We start from the raw sequence: 10,789 nt of genomic DNA on the forward strand, positions 1-10,789 counted from the left end.
AGAGCAAATACGGAGACTTACAAGCAGTCGTTCTTCCCACGCACAATTCGTGAATGGAACAGGGAAGGGGGGATCAGATAGTGGTACAATAAGTACCCTCCGCCACACACCGTAAGGTGGCTCGCGGAGTATAGATGTAGATGTAGATGTAGACAGGAGGAGAGGCGTCCCTGCCTGTGGTATTGAAAGAAAGCTATCCATACTGTGCTCACGAGTAGTATCGTAAGAAAAGAATCGTACTCATAAAAGTATCGAAGGAAAACCTCGATACCTTAGTTAAGAATCATAATCTTGCATTACAGTTTTACCGGAATGAATCAAGTATTAAAGTTAGAAACTGAGTACACGTCTTGACGCAGTGGAACACACGTCTCACTAATATTCATGTAGTATTTGAGGACGAAAGTACTTAGTTGCTTCCAATAAACTTTACACATAATTTCGAGCCTCTTAGAAACTTTTTCTCATGTCGTCCCACTCAAAATACTGCAAGAGAAAATGTTTCTCTCTTACTACATTTGAAGCGGTGACACGCAAAGGCAGGGATGACCACAATTTCAGAAAAAGAAAAGAAGGAGAGAGATGATACCGGAAGGTACATAAACAATAAGCAGACTGTAAATACATCATGCACTTTAGTGAAATCGAACATGTGCCGTGTTACAAGCCTGCGAAAATATATGGTTCAGAGCAAACACGTACATTTTGTGCAAAGAAGAACTACTCCATTACGGCCAATACGAGGCGCTGATACCAGTCACGTGATTTCCATTCCAGCCACCGCCAGACGTTCCCGCGCAGAACGGCTATTAGCATCAGTTTGTGCTTCTGTGCTCCCTCGAAATAATATTGCAGAGTACTCAGTGGCGGCCGCTGAGGCATTCCATTGGTGCTGCCAAATAAAAACTTAGTTTGATAGCATCGAACGTATTATGCAATTTTGTCGATAATTCATATATTTCAGAAGCTATTATATCAAACAAAACGTATACAGGAAGAGAAATAAACACTTATTACAACAGCGCCCTTCTTATGTACAGTAAGAGATTGATATATTCCTGGAGAACATGATAGTAAGTGATTGTATAAGAGAGAGAGAGAGAGAGACAGAGACAGAGACAGAGAGAGAGAGGGAGAGGTTGCTTTAGCTATCTTTTTCGCATGTCTACATGAAATATAAAACGTTACACTAACTCCGAAAATCTCTCTCGAACACACAAATGCACGCGCGCGCACACGTATCAACGGCACAATTCTTCAATCTTCACAGGGTATGTTCAGTCACTTTTACGTGGCAGTCGTAAGCAGCGCGTGTATCGATGTTTAGTTGCTTAAGATACCGGTGGAGATCGGTGCTGAACTACCACGTAACGATAGCGCCAACCGCAGCTAACAATTGCGCTCTAGCCGTTACCGGATGATTTATGTGATCCGCTTTGCTTTGACTTGTGCTTGCTGGTTGTTTCCTTTTCTTATTTTGAAATGAGTGCAGAGAGCAATCTTTCTCTGTCACAGGACTCGAATATGACTCTCACAACACCAGATGGAATCAGCGATCCATATGTACATTATTACATCGGTTCTGCCGTCCCAGAAGCACAGAACATTGACGAGGCTGCAGCCCTGGAAGAGGGAGGCGTGACTTGTCCCCCCACTCTGCTCTTCTCCTCTCGACAGCCTGAACTTCTCGTTTGTTTTATGTTCGCGGGCGACTGTCAGAAAACTTTTGTAGCACAAATATCATGATGTTAAATTATCGTTTGATGTCAGTTACGATTTCCAGTGGTTTTAATTCATATTAGTCAGCTGGAAATCTTAAGTATGGACTAATAGAACACAGTAAATCGGGTATGGACTAATACAGACTAACAACACTGGAAATCGTAAATGGCCCCCAATGGTAATTTAACGTCTCGATATTTGTGCTACTAAACTTGTTTCTAATCTGAAAAACAAGAGAATAAGATGACAAAATCTATCATAGTAATGCATTGTAACTACTACATAATGCATTTATTATAAGTATAAAAAGAAACTTCACAAATAAAAGAAGTGAAAGGCGTGTGGCAAAAATCAAACTGCGTTTTATTTAGTTGCATAGACAGAACACACCTCCATGAAAATCATATCATTTTGTGACACTTATTTCGGGATATATGATGTCATAAACATCGAGGTGCGTGAAAAATTACTTCTTAAAATGTAGCTGTTTTAACATGGAAGTTCGATTCTTTAATGACTCGGATGTGGGGGGACTGAGTGGTCTATAATATAGTCGATTTACGTTGACTTAAATAGAGTGAAACAAATATCAAAATAGTCAATGTTTTTATTTTCATTACAGATCTCATTTTTAAAAAAATCTGGAACTTTAAATATGAAATTATAGAACAGATTATCAGACAAGTGCTGAATAGTACTCAAACTGCAATTGTAATTTCGGCCAGCTCTCAAATGTTGTGTGTCTGCGGGCAACCTAAATATAAGCACGCAGTAGATATTTCTACCCAAGTGCCTATATTTCATAAGCTCATGAAATCATTCAGATCTTGAAGTTTTAAAAAAAGTATAAATGCTATGGTAATGACTACAATTTTTAACCATCCGTTGCAATCTGGTCCGATTAATAACGCCTTAAGTAAAAATATAACGATATTTTTCAGTTGTTGGTACCGTATCCTGTTTTGGCAGTTGTGAGGTCCTTTTTTTCATTTCGATACAGGTTATTATCCAGATTATCAATATACTACCAAGCTTCATTTTTGATAGACACCATTTTGTCTGTTAACTCAGTAATTGTTGCACTTAGATTGTTCTAAGCAACAACACAAAAACAAGTAAGTTGAATCGTGAAACCTAGAGTATTCCATGTGAACGAATTACGAACGAAACCTTGCGAAGGATGGTGAAGCATCGCAAATGTTTTCGTGTACTAACTGCGTCGGCGGCAGCCACACCGAAATTTCAGTTGTTGTAAGTGTTGAAACCGAGTCATGCGGCCAAAATTCTTGGTAAATGATAAGAAATCTAATAAATCAACATTAGGATCATTCGGTAAGTTACCTGCAACATTACTGATATGGGTACAAGGATCAATTGAGAAACAACGGGTAAACAAGTACCGGTACCGTGATGGAAGAACTCGACACTAAGGAGAATCGATACTTCTTCCATTTTCCTAGGCACGACTCGATTACAGACTGATCGCTCGAGCTACTACTGAAATAATGGTTCATTTGTACTCAAAAGCACTTTCCCCTAGCTACAGAACTTATATAATAGGATAAAATTAGATTTATGAGAAAGAATAACGTTGAGTTCAGATTCAGAAACTAAACTGAGCTTGTACCCCTGGCTGATATTGACCAAGACATCTCTTAGGTCAAACAGAACGTACACCAATCTATGTAGATGATTGCACAACCCTCCTGGTCGTAGTGAATTACTTATTTCCAAGCAGTTCACTTTCGGTATTTGAATTTATCGACAGCATGTAAAATTTACCTAACATTACTACTGACAGTACCTCACACTGAGAGACTTTCTTCTACACTGAAAATAATAAAAATGTGTTTCCTCAGGTCCACGTTGTCTCTAGCAAGCACTAACCCATTTATCTTTGATTAATGCTGAATAAGATATCTGTGTTGAAATGAGAGACATCTTCAAGGACCACAACTCGAAAAGTATATTTTCTGTAAATATGTCAGTTTTCAAGTTCAATGACTTTTTTCCATCAATTTTCTGACTGGTTTAATGCGGCTCGTCTTGAATTCCTGTTTTGTGCCAACTTCTTCATCTCAAAAAAGCACTTGCACTTGACGTCCTCAATTATTTGTTGGATATATTCCAATTCTCTGACCTCCCCTACAGTTTTTATGCTCTACAGCTCCCTGAAGTGCCACGAAAGATATTCCCCGATGTCTTAACAAATGTCCTATCACCGTGTCCCCTATGCTTGTCAGTGTTTTCCAGATGCTCCTTTCCTCATCAACTGTGCGGAGAAGCTTCTCACTCCTTTCCTTATCAGTATTTTTTAATGAACTTTATAGATGCAAGGTTGTTAGGCGGTATCATTTTCCATCACAAATTCTTCTCACACAATCGACGTTTCACTCCTTCTCCAGGGAGTTTTGGTGTTCCCAATCAGCTGACCCCTCAGCTAACTGGCAACACAAGATACTAGAAGATTCTGAAGAAGACCTCAGCAGAGGTCTCGAAACGTCGATGGCAACAGAAATATGTTTCATAGTTTTGTTGTTCCTCAAAGTAGTGACCAGTATTGTACAGGGTTATTTCAAATGATTGAAGCGATTTCACAGCTCAACAATAACTTTATTATTTGAGATATTTTCACAATGCTTTGCACACACATACAAAAACTCAAAAAGTTTTTTTAGGCATTCACAAATGTTCGATATGTGCCCCTTTAGTGATTCGGCAGACATCAAGCCGATAATCAAGTTCCTCCCACACTCAGCGCAGCATGTCCCCATCAATGAGTTCGAAAGCATCTTTGATGCGAGCTCGCAGTTCTGGCACGTATCTTGGTAGAGGAGGTTTAAACACTGAATCTTTCACATAACCCCACAGATAGAAATCGCATGGGGTTAAGTCGGGAGAGCGTGGATGCCATGACATGAATTGCTGATCATGATCTCCACCACGACCGATCCATCGGTTTTCCAATCTCCTGTTTAAGAAATGCCGAACATCATGATGGAAGTGCGGTGGAGCACCATCCTGTTGAAAGATGAGGTCGGCGCTGTCGGTCTCCAGTTGTGGCATGAGCCAATTTTCCAGCATGTCCAGATACACGTGTCCTGTAACGTTTTTTTCGCAGAAGAAAAAGGGGCCATTAACTTTAAACCGTGAGATTGCACAAAACACGTTAACGTTTGGTGAATTGCGAATTTGCTGCACGAATGCGTGAGGATTCTCTACCGCCCAGATTCGCACATTGTGTCTGTTCACTTCACCATTAAGAAAAAATTTTGCTTCATCACTGAAAACAAGTTTCGCACTGAACGCATCCTCTTCCATGAGCTGTTGCAACCGCGCCGAAAATTCAAAGCGTTTGACTTTGTCATCGGGTGGCAGGGCTTGTAGCAATTGTAAACGGTAAGGCTTCTGCTTTAGCCTTTTCCGTAAGATTTTCCAAACCGTCGGCTGTGGTACGTTTAGCTCCCTGCTTGCTTTATTCGTCGACTTCCGCGGGCTACGCGTGAAACTTGCCCGCACGCGTTCAACCGTTTCTTCGCTCACTGCAAGCCGACCCGTTGATTTCCCCTTACAGAGGCATCCAGAAGCTTTAAACTGCGCATACGATCGCCGAATGGAGTTAGCAGTTGGTGGATCCTTGTTGAACTTCGTCCTGAAGTGTCGTTGCACTGTTATGACTGACTGATGTGAGTGCATATCAAGCACGACATACGCTTTCTCGGCTCCTGTCGCCAATTTGTCTCACTGCACTCTCGAGCGCTCTGGCGGCAGAAACCTGAAGTGCGGCTTCAGCAGAACAAAACTTTTTCTACGTATCTGTAGTGTGTCGTGACCATATGTCAATGAATGGAGCTACAGTGAATTTATGAAATCGCTTCAATCATTTGTAATAGCCCTGTATAGAACCCGTTGCAGCGATGCAGACTCTGCAAGAGAGGCGCTCTGCATCGCGGTGTAGCTTGCTCGCCAGGTTTCGAGAGGGTGCGTTTCTGGATGAGGTATCGAATATATTGCTTCCCCCTACTTATACGTCCCGAGGAGATCACGAATGTAAAATTAGAAAGATTAGAGCGCGCACGGAGGCTTTCAGACAGTCGTTCTTCCCGCGAACCATACGCGACTGGAACAGGAAAGGGGGGTAATGACAGTGGCACGTAAAGTGCCCTCCGCCACACACCGTTGGTTGGCTTGCGGAGTGTAAATGTAGATGTAGATGTAGATGTAGATGTAGGATACGCTTAGCAGCGCCATTTATGTTGACATTTCGAGCGGAGCATTCTATTGACCAACGAATCTCTAACACTTCTGAGGCGAATGCCATTAAGTGCTTCTTTCATCTTAAGAATCAAGTTGAAGCCAGAAGTGCGTACATCCGAGGAGCGTGGTGCGTGGTACAGCACTTTGTAACCCCACTGAGCGAACAAATCTGTCACAACTTGTGCCTTATGTGCGCTACCATTGTCCTGCACAATGACGGGCGGCTCTTGCAGAAAGGGTCGCCGCTTCTAACTCTTAAGTTGTTCATTTTTAGAACGTAGCCTCTCTTTGTGCCCTTCGCCTTTTCCGAGGGAGAGCTTTTGCTTCCCTAACACAGAGGGATTTCCCACCGGAATTTCATATTCTGTCATTACAATTCTGATTATCGTCCCTGTACGATACCCAATAAACTACGTACTTCAGAAAATGATAGTATGCGGCCAAAAGTTACAAATTAACATAAATATTAACAATGTACGCTGTTATTTGGAGAAAGAGAAACACCAAGACTGATATATTTGATCGTAATGAAATTTATTCCACCGACTGGGGACATGAGACTATACAAATAATTAGAATTACGGGCATATGTGCACATTGTGGCCGCCCGTTGTAGCCGAGCGGTTCTAGGCGCTTCAGTCTGGAACCGCGCGACCGCTACGGTCGCAGGTTCGAATCCTGCCTTGGGCATGGATGTGTGTGATGTCCTTAGGTTTTAAGTAGTTCTAAAAGTTCTAGGGGATTGATGACCTCAGATGTTAAGTCCCATAGTGCTCAGAGCCATTTTGAACCAGTTGAGCCATTTTGCACATTGTGACTGTGGAAATTCAGTTGGAGTAGCGCCACCACTTGCTGTAATCATAGCAGGTAGACGTCCTGGCAGGGAATCAAAGAGTGTCTGAATATCCTACTGGGGAATACTCTGCCACGCGGTTTGTAGGACAGAGCATCAACTGCGGCTGCGGGAGGGCCTGAACGAACAAGGTGCCGACCAACCATATCTCAAACATGATCGATCGGCGACATGTCAGGTGAACGGGCAGGCCAGGGAAGCAGTGCTACCCGTCATTCTTCGAATAAAGCTTCCACATTGCTCTTCACATGCGGACTGGCATTGTCCTCCTGAAATATAGCATATGAAACGGCCTGCAGGCAGTGCCTCGGGCGGTAAACCTCTGTGATGTAGCGGTAGCTGTTCAGATTGCCCTCAAGATGTAGGCAGCGATATCGTGTGTTATAGACAGTGACGGCCCAGCACAACATAGCGTTCTTCCGCTATGCCGCTCAACAATACAGTCTGCCCGACTGCGTTCACCATAACGGCGTACGCGTATGCGGCCATCGGTGTAGGACAAGTTGAAGTGAGACTCTTCCGAAAATACTGCATTTGCCAATCAGCACGACGGTGTTGTCGTTCATGTGCCTATTGCAGTCTGTGGCGTTGGTGGGTTCTGGTCAGTGGCACCAGTCCAGCCCACAGAAGACGGGCGTCACACGATCGCTGAGGGCATGTCCACATTGGTAACACTGCTCCAACACCGCGTGAACGTCATGGACGAAGCTGTTGTCCGTTACTGCCAACCGTACAAGATGGCGGCCGTCTGACGCTGTGGTCACACTGTGTCGTCTAGAACTCGGTCGGCGCTCGCTCACCGATAGATCTGCACCTAAGATTGGAAAATTGCGCAGGTCGCACCAGTGGTTGAGAAGGGTAGTAGGAGTAATCCATCTAACTACAGACCTATATCATTGACGTCGGTTTTCAGTAGGGTTTTGGAGCATATACTGTATTCAAACATTATGAATCACCTCGAAGGGAACGATCTATTGACACGTAATCAGCATGGTTTCAGAAAACATCGTTCTTGTACAACGCAGCTATCTCTTTATTCGCACGAAGTAATGGCCGCTATCGACAGGGGATCTCAGGTTGATTCCGTATTTCTGGATTTCCGGAAAGCTTTTGACACCGTTCCTCATAAGCGACTTCTAATCAAGCTGTGGGCCTATGGGTTATCGTCTCAGTTGTGCGACTGGATTCGTGATTTCCTGTCAGGAAGGTCGCAGTTCGTAGTAATAGGCGGCAAATCATCGAGTAAAACTGATGTGATATCAGGTGTTCCCCAGGGAAGCGTCCTGGGACCTCTGCTGTTCCTGATATATATAAATGACCTGGGTGACAATCTGAGCAGTTCTCTTAGGTTGTTCGCAGATGATGCTGTAATTTACCGTCTAGTAAGGTCATCCTAAGACCAGTATCAGTTGCAAAGCGATTTAGAAAAGATTGCTGTATGGTGTGGCAGGTGGCAGTTGACGCTAAATAACGAAAAGTGTGAGGTGATCCACATGAGTTCCAAAAGAAATCCGTTGGAATTCGATTACTCGATAAATAGTACAATTCTCAAGGCTGTCAATTCAACTAAGTACCTGGGTGTTAAAATTACGAACAACTTCAGTTGGAAAGACCACATATATAATATTGTGGGGAAGGCGATCCAAAGGTTGCGTTTCATTGGCAGGACACTTAGAAGATGCAACAAGTCCACTAAAGAGACAGCTTACACTACAATCGTTCGTCCTCTGTTAGAATATTGCTGCGCGGTGTGGGATCCTTACCAGGTGGGATTGACGGAGGACATCGAAAGGGTGCAAAAAAGGGCAGCTCGTTTTGTATTATCACGTAATAGGGGAGAGAGTGTGGCAGATATGATACGCGAGTTGGGATAGAAGTCATTAAAGCAAAGACGTTTTTCGTCGCGGCGAGATCTATTTACGATATTTCAGTCACCAACATTCTCTTCCGAATGCGAAAATATTTTGTTGAGCCCAACCTACATAGGTAGGAATGATCATCAAAATAAAATAAGAGAAATCAGAGCTCGAACAGAAAGGTTTAGGTGTTCGTTTTTCCCGCGCGCTGTTCGGGAGTGGAATGGTAGAGAGATAGTATGATTGTGGTTCGGTGAACCCTCTGCCAAGCACTTAAATGTGAATTGCAGAGTAATCATGTAGATGCAGATGTAGAAGCAGAGTGCCCTGAACGAGCCCCGATGTCACGGAACTACAGACTCGTCTCCCGGAGGCCAATAATTCTGCCCCATTAGAATCCACTCACATGCCGATATTCCACCTCGCGACGTCGGCGAGGCATAGTGGAACTGGGTTACAAGTTTCCACTTCGTACGACGGCTCCGCGCCGACTGAGCGTTGCATAGCAGTGACGTCACACAAAAGAGGGTGCTGCTGGACCAATATGCACGTCACTTTTCTGCCATTTAAATCACTTATTATCGTATCGCTCTTCTACAGGTCCTCTTATCGTAGCGTTTTGTAGACCACTGCTCGTGGGTGTGTCACTTTTTACAAACAGTAGCGTATATACAATATGCAGGAAAAGTTTCTTAAAAAAAAAGCGAAAATTGCAAGTGCCATGAAAAGTAGGAGGTACAAGTTCATGTGCGCTGAACGCGTGTTAAATTGTCTCTTCATTGTTATAATAAGATGTATTGACGCCAGCCACAACAGAAATGCTTTCTCTTCCTGAGTTGTCGCCAATTTGAAGACAACAGCAACTGCACTTCTGACAGCGAGTGCACGAACGACAGACACAGAAGTGAAACTTATGAACAAGAAACTTATCATTATCCATCACTACGGACGATGGCTAATTGTGCATGTCGTTTAGATAAAGAAAAAAATCAAATTTACTTTCACATCATTCATGTTGAATAAGTAGAAATCAAAAAATAAACGCCTGCCAGAAGAACTGACTCAGCATACAGAAAATTAAAAGCAAGGGCGGTATATTACGAGTGCAATGTTAATTCCACTGTTAAATGCAGAGGAGAGTTCGGATAGGTGGAAAGGGGCTGTTCTGACGTAGCGGCTGATAATGGAACCAAGACTGATGAAATATCAAGACACATTCATAGGATATGTCAACCTGGAGAAAGCGTTCAACAATGCCAGATGGCGCAAGACGTTCTGTATCCTGAGAAATCAGGGGCAAGGTACAGGGAAATATGGGTAACGTACAATATGTACAAGAAACAAGAGCCAAAATAAGACTGGAAAACCAAGAACGAAGTGCTCGAATTAAAAAGGGGTTTTAAGACAAGGATGTAGTATTTCGCCCCACTGTTTAATCTGCACGTCGAAGGAGCAGTGATGGAAATAAAAGATAGGTTCAAGACAGGAATTAAAATTCAAGTTGAAAGGATATCAATGATACGATTCACGAATGACATTGCTATCCTCAGTGAAAGTGAAGAATTACAATGTGTGTTGAGTGGAATGAACTTTGTAAGAAGTACACAATTTGGATTGAGAGTAAATCGATGAAAGACGAAAATTGGTGAACACAAAGCAGATGAAGATAAGGAATTCCGCTACCTAGGCAGCAAAATAATCAATGACGGTGTAGTGTTTTGCGACGCAAACAACCACAAGTAAAGTGCGACGGACTATTAATACGACGATAAATGTAAGATACTGCGCGAGAGATAAATACTCTGTGGAATGTAAGTATCTCCGTGCAAACTCGATAACAAAGGTATACAAACTGTATTAAGCTACGGCAAAGAGATAATTACTCCATGTTGGACATTGAAAGAGAGATGTTCTATGTCAGATTGGGAGGAGATTGCTGGAAGCCACCATTAAGGCAGTGATCTATGTTTTATGGTTTTGAAGAAAATAAATACATATAAAAGCAAAAAAGGAGTATCAGGTGTGTAGAGTTCATAACGCTTATTATTTCAAAAGAAATATTCAGTGATTATAAAGACGCAAGTCGTTCGGAAGTGTTGCG

This window comes from Schistocerca americana, chromosome 8, assembly GCF_021461395.2.
Source record: "Schistocerca americana isolate TAMUIC-IGC-003095 chromosome 8, iqSchAmer2.1, whole genome shotgun sequence".
NCBI classification, from domain to species: Eukaryota; Metazoa; Arthropoda; class Insecta; order Orthoptera; family Acrididae; genus Schistocerca; species Schistocerca americana.